Source organism: Meles meles, chromosome 6 (genome assembly GCF_922984935.1).
Source record: "Meles meles chromosome 6, mMelMel3.1 paternal haplotype, whole genome shotgun sequence".
NCBI lineage: Eukaryota > Metazoa > Chordata > Mammalia > Carnivora > Mustelidae > Meles > Meles meles.
Genome location: NC_060071.1, coordinates 9041987 through 9069056, shown reverse-complemented (window position 1 = coordinate 9069056; position 27070 = coordinate 9041987). Strand labels below are relative to the sequence as shown.

Genomic DNA, 27070 nt, shown 5'->3' with positions numbered 1-27070 from the left:
ATATAAGTATACTGTATATATACTTTTATAAACTACATATTTTATATATAAAAACTACTTTGTGTATAAAAGATTATGTATGGGTGTTAATCCTTTTATTTAGAACTACCCTTCTCTCCATATGTACGAGGACAGTGAGATACTGTGGCAGCAAACATGCAGTGTTGATGTCCGCCCTCGGGTGGTTAAGGCACTACGGTAACTCTAGACAGTCTCACTACCGGATCCCAAACAAGTTGGGTATGGAATGGGATCCAGTGTTTTCAACCTTTCTCTGGTAATTTAAGTATTGTTCTTCTAAATGTCATGTAGCCCAGATGTATGTTTGCTTTTAGAAAAGCCAATGAATAGTAGCATCTTTTAAAAGATTACTTAATTTTATGTTGACTGGAAGCACTGATCTATTTGGATTTATTTCTTTCATCGTATTTTATGCTATTTACTTAACAATTTTTTATTTGCTTACTTTTTTGAAGCCCACCATTTCTACCTCAGTTGGCTTACGGATTTCTAAAAATTCCTTTGTTTTTCCCCTCTGCCAGTTTGGAAGTTACTCACTTTTTAAATTATTTTAAAAAATTTTTCCTTAACTAAAAAAATATTGAAGTATAATATATGTACAGAAAATTGCACACAACGAAAGTGAATTTAACACTAATTGAACATCCACATAACTCACTTACAAGAAATAAAACATTGTTGGGGTTCCTGGGTGGCTCAGTTGATTAAGCTTCAGATTTTTTATGTTTTTTTTTTAAAGAAATCTTTCAAAAGATTTTTAAAGATTTTAAAAAAGATTTTTAAATGTTTTTAAAGATTTATTTATTTGACACAGAGAGAGAGAGATCACAAGTAGGCAGAGCAGCAGGCAGAGAGAGGGGAGATGCAAGCTCCCCACTGAGCAGATAGCCCGATGCGGGGCTCAATCCCAGGACCCTGCGATCGTGACCTGAGCTGAAGGCAGAAGCTCAACCCACTGAGCCACCCAAATGTCCCAAGCTTTGGACTCTTGATTTCAGCTCAGGTCATGTTCTCAGGGTCCTCCGAGGTGGAGCCCCTGGTGAATTTGTGACCTCAGAGTGGATTATGCTTGATATTCTCTCTCTCCCTCTGCCCGCCCCCCCCAATAAATAAATAAATAAATAAATAAATAAATAAATAAATCTCTTTAAAAAAAAGCAATAAAACAGGTTAGGGGGATAGGAAAAGAATAAATGAAACAAGATGGGATTGGGAGGGAGACAAACCATAAATGACTCTTAATCTCACAAAACAAACTGGGGGTTGCTGGGGGGAGGTGGGATTGGGGGAGGGGGTTATGGACATTGGGGAGGGTATGTGCTATGGTGAGTGCTGTGGAGTGTGTAAACCTGGCGATTCACAGACCTGTACCCCTGGGGATAAAAATACATTATATGTTTATAAAAAAGAAAAATTGGAAGGGGAGGTGAATCATAAGAGACTATGGACTCTGAAAAACAACCTGAGGGTTTTGAAGGGTCAGGGGTGGGAGGTTGGGGGAACAGGTGGTGGGTAATAGGGAGGGCACATTTTGCATGGAGCAATGGGTGTTGTGCAAAAACAATGAATACTGTTATGCTGAAAAAATAAATAAATTTAAATACTGAAAAAAAAACAATAAAACATTGTTAATATTTCAGGAGCACAAAGCATTAATGCACTTTTAAAATAAACCTTTAAAGTTAATTAAGTTCCACTCTCAGAAACTTCCTGCTCCTATGTTGAAACCTTCAGCCTCTGGGACATGTCCCATCCTTCTAGCCTGCAACTAGCAGCATAGAAAAAATGAATCACATATCATTTTCTTGCCCTGTACATACCTTGAGGTGAACAGAGAGATTAAAATGAATTTTAACCATGAGGGAAATCTTGCTCATCCAGGCTGGTCAGTGGGGCAAACAGATCAGTGCAGACTTCTGGGAGGTGATCAGTGATGATCCTGGGATCAACCCCACTGGAACCTGCCTGTAATGACCTGCAGCTGGACCACATCTCTGTGTGTCATGATGAAGCCACAGGTGGCAGATATAGTCCTCTTGCTGCCTTGGTGAATCTAGAACCCGGGGTGATAGACCCTGTTCGTTCAGGTCCTTTTAGCCAGATAGGGAGACTAGACAACCTGGTTTTTGGTAAGTCTGGTCAGGCCAAGGACCCCTTTGTAGAGTTGTCAAGGTGGTTGACTTGGTTCTGAATGTAGTACAGAAGGAGGCAGATGGCCCTGACTGCTTGCAGGGCTCCCAGTGGAGCCACTTGCTAGGCAAGGGGTCTACCCCACTCTGTCAAGTAGGACCCTTCCCTTTCCTACTTTACCTCCTTCACATGTGGGATTCCTTCCTTCTCTCCTGGTCAGAGAAGGCGGCTGAGAGAGAAGAGAGACTGGACTTGGTCCCCAAACCCCTGGAATGTTCCATCCCCACCTTTTCTTAACAAAATCCAGTCCTGCTGTATATATATGGAAAGTTGTGTACTGCCACCTAAATATTTGAATCATTCTTTCAGAGAGGGGACAAGGAGATCCTTCATCTTTTGGCAATATCTCATCCCTTCCTTTTGCTATTCCCTTCCTTTCCCCAGCCTTGATTTTGTCTCATCCTATACTTAAAATTTCTATTTTGTGTTGAACTAGCTTCTTTTTTCATATTGAAATGATGACATTGTCCCAAGAGCCAAAAATACATGAGAATTGAAAAAGAAATAAAGTTAATTAAGTTCCATAAATTAGCTAAAGTTATACATTATCTCTGTACTTTCCCACCTGAGATGAGGACTTGAACAAACCTAAATAGTCATTAAACACTGTTTCTCACCTTCTTGAATGTTGTTTTTACTTTAATCCCACTTACCTGAAGCAAAGAAAGTCAATTACTTTAAATTCCGCAGTTACATAAGTTTACCCAGTTGCCTCTCACTTCCTCTCCGTGTGCTGTTTTTGCTTCTTCCTAAAGTACATCCTGTAGTAGTTTTTTCAGTACTGATTTATGGGAAGGAAACTCTAAGCTCATTTCATGTCTGAAAATATCTTTATTTCATCTTACTTGAATGAATTTTCATCCTGACAATTAGGAATTGTCAAACTGGAAAATCAACACTTTGAACTGTTTTTCTCTGTTGTTTTCAGGTGTTTTGTCATTAGTAATGTTAAATCTACACACAGCATAATTGACATGTATTTGAAAGAAATTTGTCTTTTCTGTTTGACAGTTTTTAAGAACATTTCTTTCAATTTTCATTGTAGTGTGTCCTTCTGTTTCAGTGTGACATTTCACCCTTCTCCCATCTGTGCTTGATGACCCCATGTGTGGGTTCTGTATGGTTATGAGAATAAGTCTTCAGTATTCTGACATGGAAGGGAAAGAAAGGTTGCTCAGTCATATAATATGGAGACGGGATCTGAGGGTCTAAATGCCTTTCATACAGACTTTCAACCAACACTGTGTTTGGAAGTTTTCTGTATTTCTTAGTGTCAGAGACATCATTTGCACCCATTTTCTGATCTCTTTCTCTTGTAAATTGGCTTGCTTCCTTTTGGTGTATAAATTTGAGGGATCTCTGATCTGCTAATTCATAAAGCACTAGACCATCTGCTTTTAGTCTCTCAATATTTAGATATTTCTTGTCTGTTGTCATGTCTTCTATTTTCTGTGTGTTTAGAGATTTATGAATGTTATTAAAATCCTTTACAGTAATTTCGGAGGGGGGTTCCTGGAGATATAATGGATGAGTGCATATATTCAGTCTTCAGTATTTAAATAAAAATCCTTTCCATTAAGATTTTACAGACATTGGAAATTCTATTAGCAGAAGATAGAGTCCTTCATTTCATAATTAGAAATATCCCAGGGAGACATAGCACATTAACTTATAATTATAAATGGCTGTTATGCTTCCCTCTTTATAATTGACCCCCGATTCAGAATTAATTGCTTCCATATCCCTGTTATATCTCCTTCACATATTTACACTTTTTGGTTGGCAGGCCTTGATAACTAGAGTGTGAACTAGTTGGGATTATGTTCAAGGCACTTCTGCACTTGACTATCTTCGGTCTCGATCACAGTGCTTGGTGCAGAGGATGCTTCGTAAATACTTCTTCAATAAAATTGAATAATTTAGAACCAGAATGAGCACAGAAACTTCCAGCTATGACAAGAGTGTTTCTCACCCATTGGCGAGAAATTTCAACCAGATGTTCACTGTCTTCCCAGATTTTTCTCCCAGATTTGCCACACAATTTGATTGATCATTGGGTTTGGCAGCTAGCATCATGAGGAGATAAAAACCTCAAGTAATGCTAAATTAACAATATTACTTTATGTTTGTATAATTCTTTTATTGTCTTAAGATGTTTCTGTATTCGTATGTTTTTTTTTAACCTCATATATCCCTCCAATATCAGAGAATTACAAGGTGTATTTTATTTTGTTTTTGTGTGTTCCTTCAAAGAATACAAGATACTGGTAGGGATAATTATCATCAATTTGGGAAAATAAAAGAGTATTTTGTCTTTAACGTGATTTTCTGTAAGACTAGGAGAAGCAAAGGGTAAAGAGACCTCTGTTTATTCTTTTTTTTTTTATTTGTTTATTTACAGCATAACAGTGTTCATTGTTTTGGCATCACACCCAGTGCTCCACGCAGTACGTGCCCTCCCTATTACCCACCACCTGGTTCCTCAACCTCCCACCCCCCACCCCCCCCCCACCCCCCGCCGCCCCTTCATAACCCTCTGGTTGTTTTTCAGAGTCCATAGTCTCTCATGGTTCATCTCCCCTTCCAGTTTCCCTCAACTCCCTCTCCTGTCCATCTCCCCATGTCCTCCATGTTATTTGTTATGCTCCACAAATAAGTGAGACCATATGATACTTGACTCTCTCTGCTTGACTTATTTTGCTCAGCATAATTTCTTCCAGTCCCATCCATGTTGCTACAAAAGTTGGGTATTCATCCTTTCTGATGGAGGCATAATACTCCATTGTGTATATGGACCACATCTTCCTTATCCATTCATCCGTTGAAGGGCATCTTGGTTCTTTCCACAGTTTGGCGACCGTAGCCATTGCTGCAATAAACATTGGGGTACAGATGGCCCTTCTTTTCACTACATCTGTATCTTTGGGGTAAATACCCAGCAGTGCAATTGCAGGGTCATAGGGAAGCTCTATTCTTAATTTCTTCAGGAATCTCCACACTGTTCTCCAAAGTGGCTGCACTAACTTGCATTCCCACCAACAGTGTAAGAGGGTTCCCCTTTCTCCACATCCTCTCCAACACACGTTGTTTCCTGTCTTGTTAATTTTGGCCATTCTAACTGGTGTCAGGTGGTATCTCAATGTTGTTTTAATTTGAATCTCCCTGATGGCTAGTGATGATGAACATTTTTTCATGTGTCTGATAGCCATTTGTATGTCTTCATTGGAGAAGTGTCTGTTCATATCTTCTGCCCATTTTTTGATATGATTATCTGTTTTGTGTGTGTTGAGTTTGAGAAGTTCTTTATAGATCCTGGATATCAACCTTTTGTCTGTACTGTCATTTGCAAATATCTTCTCCCATTCTGTGGGTTGCCTTTTTGCTTTGTTGACTGTTTCCTTTGCTGTGCAGAAGCTTTTGATCTTGATGAAGTCCCAAAAGCTCATTTTTGCTTTTGTTTCCTTGGCCTTTGGAGACATATCTTGAAAGAAGTTGCTGTGGCTGATATTGAAGAGGTTACTGCCTATGTGTTTATTCTTTTTATATGTACAAATTAAGTTTCTAATAAGTTTCAAATGGCTAGACACAATTTTAAGTACCCCAGATAATCTTACCCCCACAACAGCTGACTAACAACAAAAGTCGGCAAAAGGATTAATGACTACTTCTGCCTAGAGTAGAAAGAGTTGCCATTGTTAATTCTGAATATTGACTGTTCTGTCCTGAAAGAACCAGGAGGCCTGGGGATTGTGGCAGGAAAGAGGAATGGTGTGGGTTTGGCAAAGATGAGAGTCTGTGACTGGACACTTGGAACCAAGTGAAATGGAAGCATGAAGCTCTGATTACACAAAGGGATATTTTCAATTAGCAGTAATTGCACCTCGGATAAGCCTCATTGGCTATGGTACTGCCACTGCGCAAAGCTATAAAGGGATATTTCAAAATCGGGAGAAAGATCCCAGAGCAAGACTGCCCGTAAGAGCTTTAAAGGGTGCTAATTCAGACTAAAAAGAAAGAATGCACATTGAATAGGTTTATTTATTGTGGAATAAACAAAGAATGCAACCTCCAACCTCCACTAATTGGTACTTACAGTTTAGTTCTCAACTAGGTTTATAGAATGAAGTGTGTGTGTGTTTTAAAGTAAACTCTGTGGCCAACGTGGGGCTCGGACTCATGACCCCAAGATCAAGAGTTCCATGCTCTACCTACTGAGCCAGCCAGGCGCCCCATGGAATGAGGTTTCGAGCTTCAGTTTAGCTCGTAGGTAGTTGTGCATTTTTAAATGCATTAAAGGAAGCTAAAGTGGTAAATAAATCATTCTGCCATCTTAAACTGTCCACAAGGTGTTCAGTGAAAGTAGTGACCTGGTTAGCAGCCAGGAGACCCAAGTTTCAAGTCTGCAGCTGAAGCATTGAATTGTTATGTAAATGGTGGGGAATAGGGGAATACTCCTTCCCCTTCAGAAAGATCAAATTAATTAACATCGTATTATAGCATCAAGGATGTCCTCTGCTAATATCTAGCAGCTTTTCAGGTGTGACTCCCTTGGTTATCTAAAGAGCTTGTCAGTTTTCACTCTGAGCTATTTTTATGCAAGAAAGCCAAGTAACCGCTGCATGGGTAGCCATTGCTGACTGGTCGGACAGAATGGACAACTAGTTCTACTGTTTTCTTCTCTTGAAAAACAGACAAATATCCATCCTTTAGGTAGGCCTTCAGGGCTTTATGGTGTCAGCTGATGGAAGTGCCTTTCATGCCACGTGGGTTTGTGGAAGGAGGTTTTGTTGCTGTCTCAGGGCTTTGCTGATGTCCATTACCTTGCAGAGAATTTACTGACATCTTATGCCTGACCTCAAAATGAAGCTGGAGATTCATGCTGTGAGCAAGAAAGTTGAGGACGTGGGTGCTAGGTGGCTCAGTGGGTTAAGCCTCTGTCTTCGGTTCAGGTCATGATCTCAGGGTCCTGGGATCGAGCCCTGTGCCAACCTCCCTGCTCGGGAGAAGTGTGCTTCTCCTCTCCTTCTGCCTCCTCCCCCATGCTCATGGTCTGTCTCTGTTTCTCTTTCTCTCTCTCCCTCAAATAAATAAATAAAATCTTAAAAACAAAAGTTGAGGGCAAGTCAAAACACCTGATATAATTTAAGCAAGACCCTTAATAAACAAGTGGAATCAAGATATACAAAATTAATTTAGTTCCTAACGTAAGTATATTTAGTAGGTTAGATGTATGTTAATGTATCATTGCTGTGATTTGGTATATGTGACAGATTTTGGAAAGCAAGCTGTGTAGCTTCAGAATTTCTAACATTATTTGTAAGGCTGTTCCCACACTTCATTTCCAGATAGATGATTAATAAATAGGAAAGTTGAGGTATAAAAAATTTTTGAAGACTGGTTATTCCATGTTTCAGTATGTAAATAGGTAAGCATATGCTGATAGAATAAAACCTCAGTAGTTAGGGGACTAATTGATGGAGTCTCTGTAATATGTAATGCATTTTTTTTTCACAAGTTTTAGGGATTGCATTTAAAAATTGGGGTATAATTCACATACTAAGCAGTTCAGCCATTTCAAGTGTGTAACTAACTGGTTTTTAATATATTCACCAAGTGGGGGTGCCTCAGTCCATTGAGCATCTGACGACAGCTCAGGTCATCACTTCCCGGTCCTGGGATTGAGCCCTGTGTCAGGCTCTGGGATTAGGAGGGAGCCTGCTTCTCCTTCTCCCTCTCCCTCTGCCCCTCCCTGTGCTTCCACTTTCTCTGTCTCTCAAATAAATAAATAAATAAATAAATAAATAAATAAATGAATAAAATATTTTAAAAATATATATTCGCAAAGTGATAAAATCATCACCACTCTCTTATTTCCGTATATTTTCATTACCCCAGTGGAAGTGCTATACCCATTAGTAGTCATTCCCAATTCTCTCATCCTCACAGTCCCTGGAAATCACTAATGTAGTCTGTCTGTATGAATTTGCCTGTTCTGGACATTTCATAAAAATAGTGTATATAATATATTGTTCTTTATATCTGGCATCTTTCACTTAGCGTAGTGTTTTCAAGGTTCATCCAAGTTGCATGTTTGACTTAATAAGGACTTAATAATATTCATTGGGCATACCACATTTGTTCATTCGTCAGTTAATAGACATTTGGCTTGTTTCTACTTTTTTGGTTGCTGTGAGTAATGCTGCTATGAACATCCATGTATAAGACTTTATGTGAACATATGTTTTTCACTTTTCTCGGGTCTCTAGGAGAGGCTCCTGGGTCATATGGGAACTCAATCCTTGACATTTTAAGGGACTGAAAACTACTCCAAAATAGCTGAACCATTTTGTATTCCACTAAAAATGTACAAGATTTTCAATTTATCCACATTCTCCATTATTTTCTGTTTTGTGTTAGCCATTCTAGTGGGTGTGAAGTGGTATCTTAGTGTGGTTTTGATTTGCATTTACCTAATGATGTTGACCGTATTTTCATGTGCTTATTGCTCATTGTATGTCTTTTTTGGAGAAATGTCTATTCAAATAATTTGCCTAGATTTTAATTGGGTTGTCTTATCAGGTGTGTGATTTGTAAATATATTCTTCCATTCTGTGGGATGTCTTTCACTTTCTTAATGGTGTCCTTTGATGCCCAAGAGTTTTTAATTTTGATGAAATCCAATTATCTGCTTTTTTTTTCTTTGTCACTTTTGCTCCTGGTGCCATATCTGTGAAACCATTGCTTAATCCAAGGTCACAAAGATGTGATTCTGTGTTTCTAGGAATTTAATAATTTTACTCTTAATATTTAGGCCTAGGATCCATTCAGCCTTAATTATTATGTATGATTTGAGGTGAGGATCCAAATTCATTCCTTTACATGTGGATATTAAGTTTTCCTAGCGCCATATTGAAAAGACTATTCATTCCTCCTTGAATTGTCTTGGCACCTTTGTAGTAAATCAACTGACCAAAAAATGTGATGGTTATTTCTGGATGCTCAGTTCCATATCCCTTGAGCTATATGTCTATCCTTATACCAGTTGCATGCTATCTTAATAACTATCTTTGTAGTAGACTTTAAAATTTGGAAACAAGAATTCTTCAACTTTGTTCTTCTTTTTCAAGATTGTTTGTCTAGTCTGTGTCCCGTGTATGGCCATAAGAATTTTAAGTTCAGGTCATCGAGTTCTGGGGGGGGGGGGGAAGTCGCCTAAAGTTTTGATAGAGATTGTGTTGAATTTTTGGGTCAACATGGGAAGAATTGCCATTTTAACTATATTAAGTCTTCAAATTTATGAACAGGAGATATTCCTGTTATTCAGGTGTCCTTTAATTTCAATAATTTTTTGTAGTTTTTAGTATACAATTCCTGCATTTCCTAGATTAAATTGATTCCAAAGTATTTTATTCTTTTTGATGCTATTATAAGTTGAATTATTTTTATTTTTTTTAAAGATTTTATTTATTTATTTGACAGGCAGAGATCACAAGTAGGCAGAGAGGCAGGCAGAGAGAGAGGGGGAAGCAGGCTCCCTGATGAGCAGAGAGCCCGATTTGGGGCTTGATCCCAGGACCCTGGGATCATGACCTGAGCTGAAGACAGAGGCTTTAACCCACTGAACCACCCAGGTGCTCCATAAGTTGAATTATTTTTAAATTTTATTTTCAGGTTTATTGCTTAATATACAGAAATATAGTTGATGTTTGCACTTTGATCTTGTACTGCATTATTTCTGAATATATTTATCAGCTCTAGAGTTTTTTTGTACGTTCTTGAGAATTTTCTATATACAACATTGTTCATCTGCCAATAAGGATAGATTATTTCTCACTTTCTACTCTGGATGATTTTTATTTCATTTCGTACCCGATCTTTCTGACTAACGTACCCAGTATGATGTTGAGGACATGTGGTGAGAGCAGTCATTCTTGGTTCATTCCAGGTCTTAGGGGAAAACTTTCAACCTTTCACCATTAAGTCTCGTGACAACTGTGGGTTTTTCATAGATATCCTTTGTCAGGTTGAAGAATTTCTCTTCTATTCATAGTTTATTTTTTCATGTTTTCTACCATGGAAGCATATTGCCCTTTGTAAAATGGTTTCCTGTATGTACTGAGATGATAATGTGTGTTTTTGTCCTTTATTCTATTAATACATTGTATTACATTGATTGATTTTCGGCATGCATTGATTTTCACATTGAACAGACTTTCCAATTCTAGAACAAATCCCACTTGCTTGTGAACAACATGTATAATCGTTTTCATACATTGTTGAATTTGGTTTGACAGTTATGTTGTGGAGGATATTAAGATCTACATTTCTAGAGAATATTGATCTTCGGTTTTCTTTTCTGTGATATCTTGGGTTTTGGTACCAATGTTAATACTAGACTTACAGAATGAGTTGGAAAGTGTTTTTTCTCCTTTTATATTTTGGAAGAGTTTATGAAAAATTGATTTTAATTCTGAAAAGTTGAGTAGCATTTACCAATGAAGTCATATGTTTCTGAGCTCTCTTTTATGGAAACATTTTTAAAAAACCCACATTTTTAACTATTAATTCAGTTTCTTTATTACAGTTGTGTTCCGATTCCCTGTTTCTTTGTGAATCCAATGTAGTAGTTTGTGTCTTTTTATATAGTCTACTTCCTCTAGCTTTTCTTTTTTTAAAGATTTTATTTATTTATTTATTTATTTATTTGAGAGATTGAGAGAGAGAGAGAGAGGACAAGTGAGCAGAGGGAGGTGCAGAGGGAATCTCAAGGTGCCTCTGCGTTGAAGACGGAGTGCCACGCAGGGCTTGATCTCACCACCCCAAGATATGACCCAAGCCGAAATCATGAGTTGACACTTAACTGACTGAGCCACCCAGGGACCCCACCTTCCTTCAGATTTTCTAATTTGTTGTTGTACAGTTGTTCGTGGTATTTTCTTTTAAACCTTTTAGCTTCTATAATAATCATGTTCTGTCTTTCATCCCTTATTTTAACCATCTATGTCTTTTCTCTTATTTTGTCAGTTTGGTTGAAAGTTTATAAAATTTCCAAGAACCAGTTTTTACTTCATTGAGTTGTTTATTGTTTTTCTATTCTTTATTTCATTGATTTCTGTTTAATTTTTATTTTTCCTCCCTTCTACTTGCTTTGGGCTTAATTTCCTCTTTTTTTCCCCCTAGTTTTTTTAGGTGGAAGTGGGTTGTTGATTTGAGGTCTTTCCTCTTTTTTAATACAGGCACTTGTAACTATATATTTTCCTCTAAGCACTGCTTTTGCTGTGTCCCATACTTTTGATACATTGTGTTTTCTTTGCATTGCTCTCAAAAAGTTTCCTAATTTCCCTTGTGATTTCTGCTTTGACCCATTGATTATTTAGTGATACATTGTTTATTTTCCACATATTTGTGAATTTCTTAAGGTTCTCTTTGTTATTGATTTCTAATTTCTTTTGCTTTGAATCACAGAAATTATCTTGTGTGATTTTAAATCTTTTACATTTATTGAGACTTTTTTTTTTTCTGGTGCAAAAAGGTGCTTTTTCTATATAGCACAGGGACAGGATTGGGCACTGGGATTTTTTTTTTTTTTTAAGATTTTATTTTTTTATTTGACAGACAGAGATCACAAATAGGCAGAGAAGCAGGCAGAGAGAGAGGAGGAAGCAGGCTCCCTGCTGAGCAGAGAGCCTGATGTGGGGCTTGATCCCAGGACCCTGGGATCATAACCTGAGCCGAAGGCAGAGGCTTTAACCCACTGAGCCACCCAGGCGCCCCTAGGCACTGGGATTTTAAGGAGTGACTGATAATATACTTTCAGTTAGTGGGGGTTAGGGATAGTGTAAGTCTCTAAGGAATCTGAAAGCAAAGTTTCCAGGACCTTGAGGGTCTAGCCATTGTTCAGATAGGTTATTTTCTTGGAGTATACTCTGTGTGCACTAGAGAAGAATGTACATTTTTCTGTTGTTGGACTAAGTGTTCAGTAGTTGTGTTAGTCTAAATGGTTTACAGTGCTAGGCAAGTCTTATCTTGTTTATCTTCTGTATAGTAGTCTTTTAACTACTGAAAGTGAGGAATTGAAGTCTGTAACTATTATGATTGAATTGTCTATTTCTCACTTTGTTTCTGTCAGTTTCGACTTCATATATTATGGCTGTCATTACTGGTACATATGTTGATGGTTGTTATAACTCCTTAATGAACTGATTCTTTACTGTTTTATAATAACCTTTTTTGCCTCTTGCAAAACTTTTTGGCTTAAAGTCTATTTTGACTGATACTAGTATAGCCCTCACTTTTATAATTGCTGTTTGTATGGTATATTTTTTTCCATCCTTTTACTTTTAATCCATTGTATCTTTGAATACAAAATATATTTCTTGTTGACAGCTTATAGCTGTAACACTTATTTTTTAAAAATCCATTCTTGGGGCACGTGGGTGGCTCAGTCGTTAAGAGTCTGCCTTTGGCTCAGGTCATGATCCCAGGGTCCTGGGATCGAGCCCCCCATTGGGCTCTCTGCTAGACAGGAAGCCTGCTTCTCCCTCTCCCACTCCTCCTGCTTGTGTTTCTTCTCTCGCTGTGTCTCTCTCTGTCAAATAAATAAAATCTTTAAAAAAATTATTTAAAAAATCCATTTTGTACATCTCTATCTTTAGATTGAATGGTTTAATTAATTTACATTTAATTTAATTATTGATCAGGGAAGATTTATAGCTGCCATTTTGTTATTTGTTTCCTGTATTTCTTTTTTGTTTGTTTGTTTCCTATATTTCTATGTCCCTTTTTTTTGTTATTCTTCTGTACTTCCATTATTGCCCCCTTCTGCACTAAATAAGTATTTTTAATATGTCATTTAAATTAATATGCTTATATATAATTCTTTTCTAAGAATTTTCCTTGGGGATTGCAATTAATATGTTTATTTATAAAGATCTAGGTCATATTAATGCAATAGCATACAAAAATATGTTCTTATATAGCTTCATTTCCTCTTCCATCCTTTGTGCTGTCATCTCAATTACACCTTTATACATTGGACACACATCAACACAATTTATAACTACTCCTTATGCAGTTGATTTTTAAATCAGGTGGAGAAAATGTTACAATAAAAATGCTTATATTGTCATTTATATTCACCTATGTAGTCACCTTTGTCAGTGTCTTTATTTTTTTTCATGTGTATTCTCATTATTGTCTAATCTGCTTTCATTTCAGCCTGAAAGTCTTCCTTTAGAATTTTTTGTAAGACTGAGCAGTTAGAAATGAACTCTCTATTTTTGCTTATCTGGAATCTTCTTAATTTCTCCTTCATTTAAAAAAAAAATTTATTAACATATGTATTATTTGCCCCGGGGGTACAGATCTGTGAATCATCAGGCTTCTCCTTCATTTTTTAAAGGATTGTTTTCCTAGACATGATTCTCGGTTGGCAGTCTAATTCTTTCAATACTTTCAATATGTTATTTTATGACCTTCTGGCCTCCAATGTTTCTTTTTTCTTTTTTCTTTTTTTTTTAAATTTTTATTATTATGTTCAATTACTCAACATATAGTACATTATTAGGCCTCCAATGTTTCTAATGAGAAATTAGTTTTTAATCTCACTGTTGATCTCTTGTATAAGATTAGTCACTTCTCTATTGAGATTTTCTTTCTTTTTTTTTTAAGATTTTATTTATTTGATGGATAGAGAGAGAGAGCACAAACAGGGGGAGTGGCAGGCAGAGGGAGAGGGAGAAACAGCCTCCCCACCAAGCAGGGAGCTCAATGCAGGGCTCTGTCCAAGGACTCTGGGATCATGACCTGAGCCAAGAGCAGATGCTTAACCAGTTGAAATACCCAGGCCTCCATCTGTTGGTTTTTTCTTTCTTTCTTCTTCCTTTTTTTTTTTTTTTTTTTTTTTTTTTGTCTTTTAACATTTTGATTATGATGTATCTAACTGAACCCTGAGTTATCTGTCCTGGGGTTTGATGACTTTCTTAGACATGTAGATTAACGCTTTCCATCAAATACAGGAAGTTTTTCATCATTATTTCTTCAACTACTCTTTCTGTTTCTTTGTCCCTCTCTTTCATCTCTTTCTGTGACTCCTGTTAGGTGCATGTTGGTATACTTGGTATCTGAGACTGTTCATGGTTTCTTTTTTTTTTTTTCCTTTCTGTTCCTGAGATCCGATAATCCCAACTAAATTATCTTCACGTTCATTGGCTATTTCTTTTGTCTGCTCAGGTCTTCTGCTGAAACCTCTAATGAATTTGTCATTTTGGTTACTGTACTTTTCAACCCCAGAATTTCTACGTGGTTCTTTCATGTAATTTTTATTTGGTTATTGATAATATCTATGCACAGAAACATGGTTTTCATAATTTCCTTTAGTTTTTCAGACCTTGTTTTCTTTTGTTCCTTGAACATATTTACAGTAGCAGATTTAAACTTTGTCAGTAAGTCCGATATCTGCGCTTACACAGGGAGTTTCTGTTTGCTGCTTTATCTCCTAGGTATGGGTCTTTTTTTTTTTTTTTTGGTATGTCTAGTAATTTTTTGGCTGAAAAGTAGACATTTTAAATTGCATAGTGTTAACAATTCTATAAATTAGGTCCTTCCCCTCTACCAGTTTGCTGTTTGTTTAGTAAGTTTGTTGAACCAAGTCTCTAAAGTCTATATTATTTGTCATGTGTAGCCACTGAAGTTTCTACTCGGCTAGCTTCATGATCGATTTGATTATTAGGTTGAGATTTTCTTGGTTGCCTGGAACTGATGAGTCCCATAGCCTCTGCTGGGGAGCATGCAAGCCTGTAGGGGGCATGCCTTCAACACTCAGTCAAGCAGTTTATAATTCTGCCTTAGTCTTTACTTCCTGCTTATGCAGAGCTTCGGGTTTAATCACAGGTGAGAGCCCAGGGCCTTCTCTGGTCCTTCCTGAGCATGGGCATGCACATAAGTCTAGGTGTGCATGTAATCCAGTGCGTTTATACTCCCAAGAATAGGTGAGAGCATTTCACATCCCCCTACAAACTTTTCTTTCCCAACTTTTAGTTTCATTTCTCATGGATAGTTCATTGTTTGCCAACTGTTCTCCACTGCCTCAGGTATCTGTGATGTTCAGCAATTGCCTCTGATTGTTTTTGACAAATGCTCCTGGGAAAAAGGCTCTTTCCAATTGGCAAGCTCTGAACTAGGTAAAATAAAGACCAGTGCTTCTGATTCCTTTTGCTTATAATCAGGGGACAGAGCTAACACTCATGCAGTGGCTTCTCAACAAAACAACCTTACTGAAGAGTCTTGACACAACTTGTAAGATACCACTAATTAGATTTCATTTGCCATCTGCTGCGCTATCCTTGTCAGAGACCAGTGAAATGTAAATTTAGAACAGATGACAGAGTGAAAGGAGAAAACAACACCTTCCTGTAATTGTGGATACCCAATCTATATCTTGGGGAAGGAAGGGGGCAATGGTGTCTAAAGGATTGCTTCTGGCTTTAGGATAAAGGGATTGGCAGTGAATGAATAAATGTGTACATTTCATTACCTAATTTTTTTTGGACGGGGCGATTTTCTTACTTTAAAGGAGGAGCAAGGAAGAGGAAAGCAGGTATTATAGAGGAGAATTTTCCTATGAACTGTAACTTCGACAATTATTCTCTTTGATAGAGAGATGTAAAAGTTATATTAAATATGTTTAGATCGAAGTGTATATTTTAGTTGAAAATACACAGGAGATCAAAGATAATTTTTTTTTTCTGGTCTGTAAGACCTAGCTAGAAGGATGTTTGGATTTTTCATATTGATGAGATGATTCCCTGAATAAAATAATGGAACCAAGCTGCTAATGATAAATCTGTCTGATTTTATTCTGGGTCTTAGTGAAGATAAGCTAAAGCACCCAGTATTTCTGAGGGAGCTAGGTCTTTGGAAAGGATTGAGCTTACTTCTTCATCAGCAAAAAGATCAGGCTCTGACCATGACTGAGGAGCCATTCATACTATATCCATACTCAGTCATACCCTTTCTGAAAGTTAAATGTGCTCTGACCATACACATATGCTTCCCAGGAACTAGAGATAGGAGAATTCATTCCTTTTTTTCATTCATTCATTCATTCATTCATTCCCTCATTCTTTTATTCATTCACTATCTATCATTTATGTGCCTGCCGTGTTCCAGCAATTGTTCTTAGTGCTGAGGATACAGTAGTTGTAAGTTCCATGTCATCACCGAACCTATCCTCTAGTGGGAAGATTGAACACAAGCTCAGCTAGAAGGGGCTACAGACTAGAATGACAGAGAGTGGTAAATGCAGTGATCAAAATGAAGTAAATGAGAACAGAGAGTAACAGGGTTGGATAGAGGGGTGTTGTGGGGGCGGGGGAGAAAGATGATCTCTGATAGCATGATATTTGTGCACAAATCTGAGAGAAAAAGCCATGGATATCTGGGAAAAGAGATTATCAGGTAGATGGAACAGTAAATGCAAACGCCCTGAGGGTGAAATGTGCCCTGAGCACAGAGAAGCTAGTGTGGGTTGAGTGAAGGGAGCCCCTGAGCCCCAGGAGGGGAAAGCACAGTGAAAGATGAGAGTAGGCCTTCTGGGGCGGGTGCCCTTCAGAATGAGTTTGGAAGCCACTGGAGGGTTTTGAGCAGAGAAATCACAAGGGTCTCAGGCAGTTGTATGCAGACTAGATGATGAGGAAAGGGGGTTGGCGTCATCAAAAACAGAAATAGTTGGGCTTTTGTAGTGGTGTAGGTGAGAGGCAACTGTGGCGGGCAGTGGCAGCGAAGGTGGTGAGCTGTACTTGGTTGCTGTATATATTTTGAAGCCACAGCGTGTGAGGTTGGCTGGCGAATAGGATTAGGGTCTGAAATAAGGAGGCATTGAATATGGAAGGTCCCTAGAAGATATTTGGTTTTTGGTCAGAGCAACCAAAGGAATGGGGGAGCTTGTTTCTAGAATAGAGAGAAGGTAGTCCTACTCCCTCTTTGGTTATGAAACTTAGTAAGCAGTTCCTTTGCTTTTTTTCTCTTTTAGCATCCGGGAATTGTGTGTGTGTGTGTGTGTGTGTGTGTGTGTGTGCGTGTGTGTGTGTGAGAGAGAGAGAGAGAGAGAAGTTCAGCTGAAGAATGCAAATGGGCTGCAAGGAATGGATAAGATTAAAGCCAACACAAGACCTTTCCTGCAAGGAAGTGGTTTGGAGGGACTCTTGGGTGGCTCAGTTGGTTAGGCATCTGTGTCTGTGTTCAGGTCATGATCCCAGCCCCACGTCAGGCTCCTTGCTCAGCGGGGAGCCTGCTTTTCCCTCTGCCTGCTGCTCTCTCCTGCCTGTACTTTTGCTCTGTTTCTCTCCCACACTCTCCTTCTGGCAAATAAATAAATAAATACATCTTAAAAAAAAGAAAATGGTACAGAGTGTGTCAACAGAGAATGAAGATAGCAAATGAGAAAAAAGAAGATATTAGAAGATTGTGTTTTGGGTAAAGAAATTTCCAGACTTCTAAACCACCTATGTTCAATTTGGTGAAAGACCAGGGATCAAGTTCTTGCTGGTAATAAGGTGATGCAGGATAGTTATGTACGCCTACACTGTCTCTTCAGGTATGAAACGGAAGCTTTTTGAGGATGAAGTGATAAATACAGCCTTTTAGTCCTTATTTAATTTTCCTTGTATGCGATACTGAGAGTCTCAAGAAAGAAATAGTCCTCTATTGATGGTCTAATTTGTCTCTAAGCTTTTATATAACAAGTGGTTATAGAGAGTCATTAAATGTAGGGCGTGATGTTAAGGATTGCAGCACATTCAATAAACATACAAATTGGTTTTTCCTTCAGCGATTTATAATGTAAATACGTAGTTGACTTAAGTGAAAGCTCAGGACAGTATTTGATGGTGATGCAAATATGAATGCTATGAAGAATTGCTCTTAAAAATACAAATATTGGGCGCCTGGGTGGCTCAGTGGGTTAGGCCGCTGCCTTCGGCTCGGGTCATGATCTCAGGGTCCTGGGATCGAGTCCCACATCGGGCTCTCTGTTCAGAAGGGAGCCTGCTTCCCTCTCTCTCTCTCTCTGCCTGCCTCTCTGCCTACTTGTGATCTCTCTCTGTCAAATAAATAAATAAAATCTTTAAAAAAAAAAATACAAATATTGATCAGGAACTGTGTACTAACCATTTTGTGCTTCCACGTGTCACATCACTGAATTCTGCGGAAAAAAGGAAATGAAACCCTGTGAGTTATCTACTAATTTTATCCTCAGGTAAAGATTGAGAGTCAGGGTCATTTCTTATCTGACATTGAGGAGTCTTACCTTTAGTGAAGTAAGTTATTTGGCCAACTTTGCATAGTAAGTGGTAAGAACCAGACTTGAATGAACAGTCCGACTTCCGGGACTAGACCTATAAACTTTTCACCATTTTGTTTTCCTAAGGGATTTCAGAGTTTGAAGTAAGTGCTATGGGTTGAAGTAGTCAAATTAAGACTCACAGAAGAGGCAGGGCTTGGGAAGTTCTCTGAAAGAGGGTTGGACTAAGAAAAAGAGAAAAAAATAATCAGATTTCAGACATGGTTCCGTGAGCAGTTGAGAGGATTTAATGGGTTGGCGAGCACAAACTGTTGTGGGAACAACCAGGAAATCTGGCTTGCCTGTCACCCTGGGTTTCGGTTGGGCGGTAATAAGAGGTTAAGTTGGATTAGTGAGCTGAGACCAGTTTGTAGATCTTGAATGCCAGCCAAAGTGGTTTACACATCCTCTTTGAGGTAATGGGAAGCCATTGAAAGAATTTGGATATCATTTTGGAATTGTGTCAAATTGGGAGAGAAACATGATGAGAGATAGGAGAGGAGAAAGCCAGTGGGGAGGCCATGGCTGCAATTCAGGTATGAGGTGATAAATCTTGGACAATTTCTCTTCTTAAGAATCTGTGTTTCAAAAAAATAAAACTGTATAGCCCACCTCCCTCCTCCCTTCCCCCCTTGTATATCTCCCTCTTTCTTTCTCTTTTCTTTTGAAAGTTTTCTCTAGAATTACGGATTTTTAAAAGAGAAAATCACCTTGGATAGAGATCATGTGTCCTAATCTTTTTTTTTTTTTTTCCCTTTAACATGACTGAGCCAAGCAAAATTAAGAAACTTGCCTAAGATCGCATGGTAACAAGTGTCAAAGCCAAGACTAAAATAAAATTTGTTTTCTGACTTTCTCTTCAGAACTGTAAGTGTTATCATTCCTTTCTCCACTTTTTCTTGCCAGGACTTCAAGGAAAAGGAACTCCAGAGTTCCCAGATAGTTCTCTCGCATTTCTTTTAACCCAGGATGATATTGGTGATTGTATTGCTTTTAGGAGATAAAGTTAATGTTTCCTAGCTACTGAAACTGATTTCTAAGAAGTCATGATTTTAAGAAATACATACTTGGTCATTCAGTTGATCAAAATATGTTTCTCATATGTATTTGGTTTTTCTCCAGAGTTCCTGGCTCCAGCAGCCCTGAGAATTTCCTGTGATATGGGCAATATCTTGTTATAGCCTATCTTGTTATGTTAATGGACATGACTTTTGGACCCCACTCAGTGGCAGAAACTGGTTGCCAGGAGAACCAATCATGTGATTAGAGGATTGTAACTTAGAGTCTTATCCCCAGACCTCAGTGGAGGGAAAAGGCGCTGAAGGTTAAATCAGGCAATGGGCAAAGACTTAGTCAATTATGACCCTGCTTTGAAGTTTCCGTAGAGATTTCCGGGGATTGTTGGCTGACTGTCTCAGAACTGTTAGCTGAGCCTCCAGGTTGGTGAGCCTGTGGAGACTAGAGAGGGCGGTGCCTTGGAGAGGGCCAGGAAGCCCCATGCCCTTTCTCCATACCTTACCCTCTGCATCTCTTCATCTGGGTCTTACTTGTATCCTTTATCATATGCTTAATAAACTGGTAAACACAAGTGTTTCTCTGAGTTCTGTGAGCCTCTGTAACAAATTAATCAAGCCTAAGGAGGAAGTTATTGGAACCTCCAGTCTGTAGCTGGTAGGTCAGAAGCACAGGGAAGCTGGGCGCATGGGGTGGGGGCATCTTGTAGGACTGTGGAATCTGATGCTGTCTCTAGGTAGTGTCTGAATTGAGGTGAATTCTCGGATACCTTCTGGTCTTCTGAGACTTGCTTGGTGTTTTGTCTGGAGGAAACACTCCCATCTCTCCAGTTCAGAATGAGGTCCAGGAACCCATAAAGACCAATCAGCAGAAATAATTTTTTTACATCTGTTTTCCTTGCCTCAAGAGACTCATCTGGATTTTATTATACACCAGAGTTAAACACACTGACATCCTCTGGAGAAAACAGAGAATCACCTTTCTGGCTACCTCTCTTGCTAGCAGGGAAGGGAGGAGTTGTTATTCCCTGGAGATAACTTTTAGCTTGATGAACTCATCGGGGAGATGTAAATGCATGGTCTGCTTTCTGGTCCATAAGGAAAAATGACCTTAAAATGAAATAAGTCTCTGAGGCGTAGAAAAAGAGAAAAAGTAAAGAGCTATGAATTCTTTCCATGCAGGAAGAGAAACATGGGGTGTTATTTAATCTCCTGGCCCACTAAAGAACCCTAATTTCTGAGCTTCCTTGGGAGGTCTCAGCTATAAACTTCTTCATCAACTCTTGCATGTAGGAAAAGAGAACTCCCACAGCCATTTTATTTAAAAAAATTATTTTTCTCAGTGGTAATGGTTTTGAGCTTTACATGGAATTTTTTCATCAAAGGTTTCTCCCGAACAAGGAAAGTACAGTGACTTTTAATCCAAAGCAGACAGCTGCAGTACAGAGGCCCCTGCCAAGACAGAGATGATAGGAAAAATCAATATCCCATAATTAAATCTGTTGAATTGACAGTGAAAAAAAAAGTCACAGTTTTAATTTAGATATTGGCTGCCCAGAGAAGAAAGATTCTGACAGCAGTAAAATGGAGAGTTGGGTTTCTTTTATTCCTTACATGATGATGACGAGTTCCCTGATCAGCTGATCAGCATGCTGAGTTCGGGCTAAGACATTAACAGAACAAGATGTACCCGATGTCTGCCTTGTGCTGCCCCTCGATGATAACCCCCAGACTACATTCCTAGTAGGGCATGTTCACTGCCGTATTCCTCAGGAGAAGAGTAGTATCTGACATGTAGAAGATGTTGTGATAATAAATATTTGATGAATTAATGAATATGTTTTGATACAATACTTTTCTCTTTTGGATATAACTTTATACCTTATCCTAACTTGTCAAGTAGGCAGTGTCCATCAACCCTTCTTTTCCTTTTTTTTTTTTTAGTTTATTTTTTTAAAGATGTTATTTATCTATTTGACAGAGAAACACAGCAAGAGAGGAAACACAAGCAGAGGAAGTGGGAGAGGGAGAAGCAGGCTTCTTGCTGAGTAAGGAGGCCAGTGAGGGACGCTCGATCCCAGGACCCCGGGATCATGACCTGAGCCAAAGGCAGATGCTTAATGGCTGAGTCACTTAGGCACTCCAATCCTTATTTTCTTGATTGTCTTTGTCAGGAAACGAGTGTTAGATTTTTTTTCCCCCACAAAGGACTTTTTTTTTTTCTTTTTTAACATGAGGGAGATAATCATTAGTTCTTGGTTTTTAAAATTTTTTCTTTTATAATTTCCCACTCTGACAGCTTTTGGCAAAGATTATTAATGGATTTTAAATCTCAGAAATTAAAGAAATCCTTCTTGCTCACATCTGTTAAGTAATGTGATGTGGTCTAAAAGGCCAGCCAGTTGTAATAGGTGAATTCTAGGGATTGTTGGTCCGCTGGTCTCAGAACTTTTGTCAGAGGCTAAGGTTTGCTATTGATGTGCATGTGTTTGGCAGATCCTTCCCAGATACTTGTTGGTATCAAGACACAGCTTTAGAACCTCAGCCTTACTATTAACTGTTTCAGTGGGAGTGATGCCTATTTTTATGGAGTCACTTGTATATGGGATCAAATGCTGTGTAGATATGTGGATTAACTGGTTATCTATTCTTGATTTAGACAAGTGGTATTATGGGGCTCACTCTGTTTGGCAATCTGGCCCACCCCTTAATTTGTTCTGATTTCATTTTTTCAAATTTTTTTTTAAAGATTTTATTTATTTATTTGACAGACAGGTCACAAGTAGGCAGAGAGAGAGAGAGGCCGGCAGAGAGAGAGGAGGAGGAAGCAGGCTCCCCGTTCAGCAGAGAGCCCGATGCAAGGCTCGATCCCAGGACCCTGGGATCATGACCTGAGCCGAAGGCAGAGGCTTTAACCCACTGAGCCACCCAGGCGCCCCCATTTTTTTTTTTTTTTTTAAAAAGATTATCTACCTATCTATGTATTTAGAGAGCATGCTTGCGTGTGCCGTAAGTGGGAGGAGGGGCAGAAGGAGAGAGGGAGAGGGCATCTCAAGCAGACTCTGCTTTGTGCGGAGACTGTGACCTGAGCTGAAATCAGGAGTTGGAAGCGCAACCAGCTGAGCTGCGCAGGCGCCTACCCTGGTCTGATCTCAGCTGAACTTGTGCTTACCTTGTTGTCTGTTAAATGGTTCCATTGGGTGTTTGAACGGCATTATGAAACCAGACTTGTTAAAAGAAACTAGAGAAAACACATTTTCATTTTAATTCTGCATTGGATTGCAAATGGAATCATGCGAGAGTAATACAACACCGGGGAAAATGGAGTGGTCGGGGGAGGCGAATCCGGACTTTTGGGGCTGGGGCTGCTCCTGGTGAGATGCTAGCATGTGTTCCAGGTTCCTGAAATTGTGGGCATTGTAGTCCTTTGTAACGTACCTGAGTTTCTTGTAAGTGTTAATTTTCTTTCTTTCCTCAAGGTAGAGTAGAAAATACTGCTTCTCACACTAAGTATGCATACAGATTCCTTGGGGGGGGAGTCTTGTTAAAATGCAGATTCTGGGGGGGGGCCCAAATTTCTGCGTCTCTAACAAGCTCCCAGGTTGGTGACCATAGTTGGAGAAACAAGGACATAAAGACCCAACTGGTTTGGATTCGGACTGACGTAGGTTCAAGGGTCGATTGTGTGTAACTTGCTTCATGAAGAAGTTAACATTTGAACCCAGGTCAGTTCATCTGGCCCATCTTTTAGAGACTTATTTTCAAGTTTTCCTATGCCTCGGCTCTGGGATGGTCAGACCTTTAGGGACGCACTGCTGGGTGTCGGAGGTGTTGAAGCACACCTGGGTTTATTCTCTTCTGTTCCCTTGCTCTCCGGATTGTTGACTCTGAGCATTTTGCATGACCAAAAAAAAAAATACGCTATACTAACATGTCCTTGGCAACTCTGATCATCTACAGCTTCACAGCAACCGTGTTCTTCAGATGAAGCTGCTGTTGGTTTTCCCTTTTTCTCTAGCCAAGCAGCGTTTATTTAGAAAGCTCTGGGTGCAGTCTCTGGCTGATAGTGCCCCATGCTGTTCTGCCTTATTCCTGAAGCTTCCATGCGTCTCTTTACCTTTATAAATATTCTCCTCTTGCACCCAGGCTGCCTCCCCTTACTCGGCTGTGCAGTGAATGGTGAAGATGTTTGCTGTGTCTCAAATACACGGCTTCTCTTCAGACCTCAGAGCTGGCCCTGCGGGGGGCCATGGAGATGATCAAGCCGGGCATCATTCATTCAGTCTGATGGGCCCCGTCTCTCCAGTTATCAGTCACGGATAGTTGGGGGATTTTTGAATCATTTTATGTCGACCGGAGCTTGATAGATTCTCATTTAGGAAGTGAATTGCTTTCCTCCTTCACTCTCTGACTTGTGGTTCTTTCTTTGTATTAAGGGTCCTGGTCATTCAGGGTCTGCTTGTCAAGAACCTTAGCTATATTACTTGTTTCCCCGTCTCTGGCTAGGGTGATCCTATCTTAGCAGATAGGAAAATATGTAATTAATGTTAAAAGAATGAATTCTAGTGACATCATTTGCCTTTCGGTTGTTTGACTTTTGAGACCATTCTTTATCCGGGGTACCATGCTCCTGTTCAGTGACCTCTTAGGACTGCTGCTACTGATTCCCTGTTTATTTTTTTTTAAAGATTTTTATTTATTTATTTGACAGAGAGAGATCACAAGGAGGCGGAGAGGCAGGCAGAGACAGAGAGAGAAGGAACAGGCTCCCCGCTGAGCAGAGGGCCTGATGCGGGGCTCAATTCCAGGACCCTGAGACCATGACCTGAGCTGAAGGCAGAGGCTTTAACCCACTGAGCCACCCAGGCACCCTGATTTCCCTGTTTAACAGCTTCAGCTGAGATGCTTGTGTTTGACCATATTTTTAGGAGATCGGAGGCCTTTCTTGTATCTTTTTCTCCCCCATAGGAGGAAGTATGGCCTACCAAACACCACAGGTTTAAGACTTCCTGGACAGAGGCTGTTAATGCCTGAGAAGAGCAGGTGCAGAACATGTATGTAAAAGCAGTCAGTGGTAGACACAGGCGGGCTGGTGGGAAGGTACACGTCCCACCTAAAACGTTCAAAGTCAGTGTGAAACAGGGCGAATTTTGGCCCACCTCCTACCTTGGAAACACCTTTTAGAATTTGAGATCTGGCTTTGAGGGGACCAACTGCTCCAGTTTACCGGGAACTGAGGGGTTCCCTGGGAGGTAGCATTTTTAAGGCTAAAACTGCAACATTCCTGGACAAACCAGATGGTTTTTCACCCAAGCGCTAGCATGTTCAGTGCATATGAGCATTGTCTTAAACTAGACTGTAGTTAAACTAAAGCTTTAAAAATAGGGAAGACTTGTTGGATCAATTAGCGTCACCTATTAAAACCAGAAAGAAGTGTTTCTTCTTCCTGTTTTTTTCTTTTTCTTTTTCCTCTGTAAGTTTGCAGTTTTCAATGGAGAAAAAAAAGTAGCAATGCTCACTCTTATTCTGATAAGCAAAGCAGGACTTTAAACTCTATTTGAGGGATGACCCCTTTTCAGAAATTAGAGGCACTGAATTTATTGCCAGCCAGTCATAGCTGCCCATCTGCTAATTCTCTCCACATAGTGGGAGCAGCTGTCATTTCAGAAATGCTACAGTAGATAATAAGATTGGGTACGTTTCATCTTCAAATGCTTAAAACAAATCTCTGGGAAGAACAGCAGCAGTTTCTCTGACTGCACGAATCTCTGATATTATTAACACAAAATGCCAAATGGATTTGGAGATTGGAAGCAAATGGATTTGCTTTAAAAGGAAAAGCTCTCGAGTTACGTGTAGTACATATTGTGATAATCTGCACTTGCATAGATACAGGGACTGCTGTAGCAATAGGCAGACCGAGAGATACTCTCCAAATCATAGCCACGCAGGGAGCCCTGAGTACAAATACAAACATACGAGCTTCCAAATCCACACAACCTATGGGTCCAAAGGGAATGAATGCATCACTCTCTCCAACCCTGTGAAACAAAATTTATCCAAAACTAATGGCTTTCCTCTGTCTCACATGGGTCATTTCTCCAAATCCACATAATTAGATAATCTCAGATGCTATCCACCAGCCCCCTCTGCACTGTTTAACAGCCTGAAGTCCAATTAAAAATTTACATTGTTACTCCCTCTGAATTTTTTTTCTTAGATGAATTCTTTTCTTTTTAGCCTCATAGCTTCCACCTTCAAGTCTGCTCAAGTGAACTGGTCATTGGACCACAGCCTCTTGTTTGGGGTTCCAAAGATGCCAAGATGCTCCCTTCCAATCAACCTGCATAGAGCTCCTTCATTATTCTTCATAATGAAAAAAAAAATTAGGGTGAGGTGAGGAACCAATGAACGTTGTCCATGTGTTGCTGTGCATCCCTGAGCCTTCTAGATGGGGATGAAGATGTCAATTCAGATAGAGATGGGGATGTGCACACGGATAGAGGTATGGACATGAGCTAGAGAGAGCCATGGGTAGAGTTCTGTAGATATTTCCCCATGGAGATACCATTTCATTTGATCTTCAACATAATTCAGGGAAGCAGATGACATATATTTCTATATTTTTTGCCTATGGGAATATTGACTCTCAAAGAGAATCCCAAATCCCATATCCAGCGACAGGACTGTGAGTTGGGAGTCGTCCTCTTAACCCCAACCCAGGGCTTATTCTGACTGCAGCACAAACTTCGCTTTTTTCTACTTTTGCTATGAACATTTTCTCATGTAGACATTGTCCCCACACTTGTTCTCCACGGAGCACATGGAAAGAGAGAGTTGACATGGAATTGATGGCTACTGGATATATACATTGCCTGCATTTTCACTTATACAAATGGATGTGCTTTTAAGGGGTCTTACTGATTTCATCAATTTTGATGTTACCAAGAAAAAAAACAAATCCCCAGTGTTGATGAGAAACCAGGTCAAGGCAAGGAGAATCACAGAGCAGTTCATGTCCTGGAGCTCAGGAATGTTGTGCCTGCGAGTACCTTGATTTGAGAAAAGAAATTCATTTAAACACAGCAAATACGCTCAGGACCAAGTCTAGGACGGCTGCTTCTTTCTGCTGCGATCACTGTTCAAGATCTCCTTTATGTTTTACCTCCGTCCCTGGTTGCCAGGCAGAACAGATAAACCCTATTTGTAGATGTCATTGCTATTAGAAAGAGGAAGAGAGAAAAAAAATAGCAAGAAAAGGACCAAAAAAATCACAGAAGAAGGTGAAAAAACCCACTATTTTTCAAGTCAAAATATTTTAATGGTGAGATCGGGATAAATGATTAATCTAAAGATTTTTAGTTTCTAGCGATCTGTAAGAGGAGGCTGACAAGCACCAAGAAACTAATATTTAAAGATAATTTCAGAAACACGAAGATGAGAAAGTGGTGAAAGGAGGAGGCTGAACCTTTTTCCTTCCACCTCCAAGATTTATTGAAAATAGCGA

General features: G+C 39.3%; 1 protein-coding gene and 1 pseudogene across 1 annotated transcript in view; one reads left to right on the top strand and one right to left on the bottom strand.

Moving 5' to 3' along the window:
• Positions 1-27070, top strand: part of AGBL1 (AGBL carboxypeptidase 1) — a 452999-nt gene that overhangs the window by 298582 nt on the left and 127347 nt on the right. The window lies entirely within an intron of this gene.
• Positions 6007-6136, bottom strand: LOC123945299 (annotated as a pseudogene).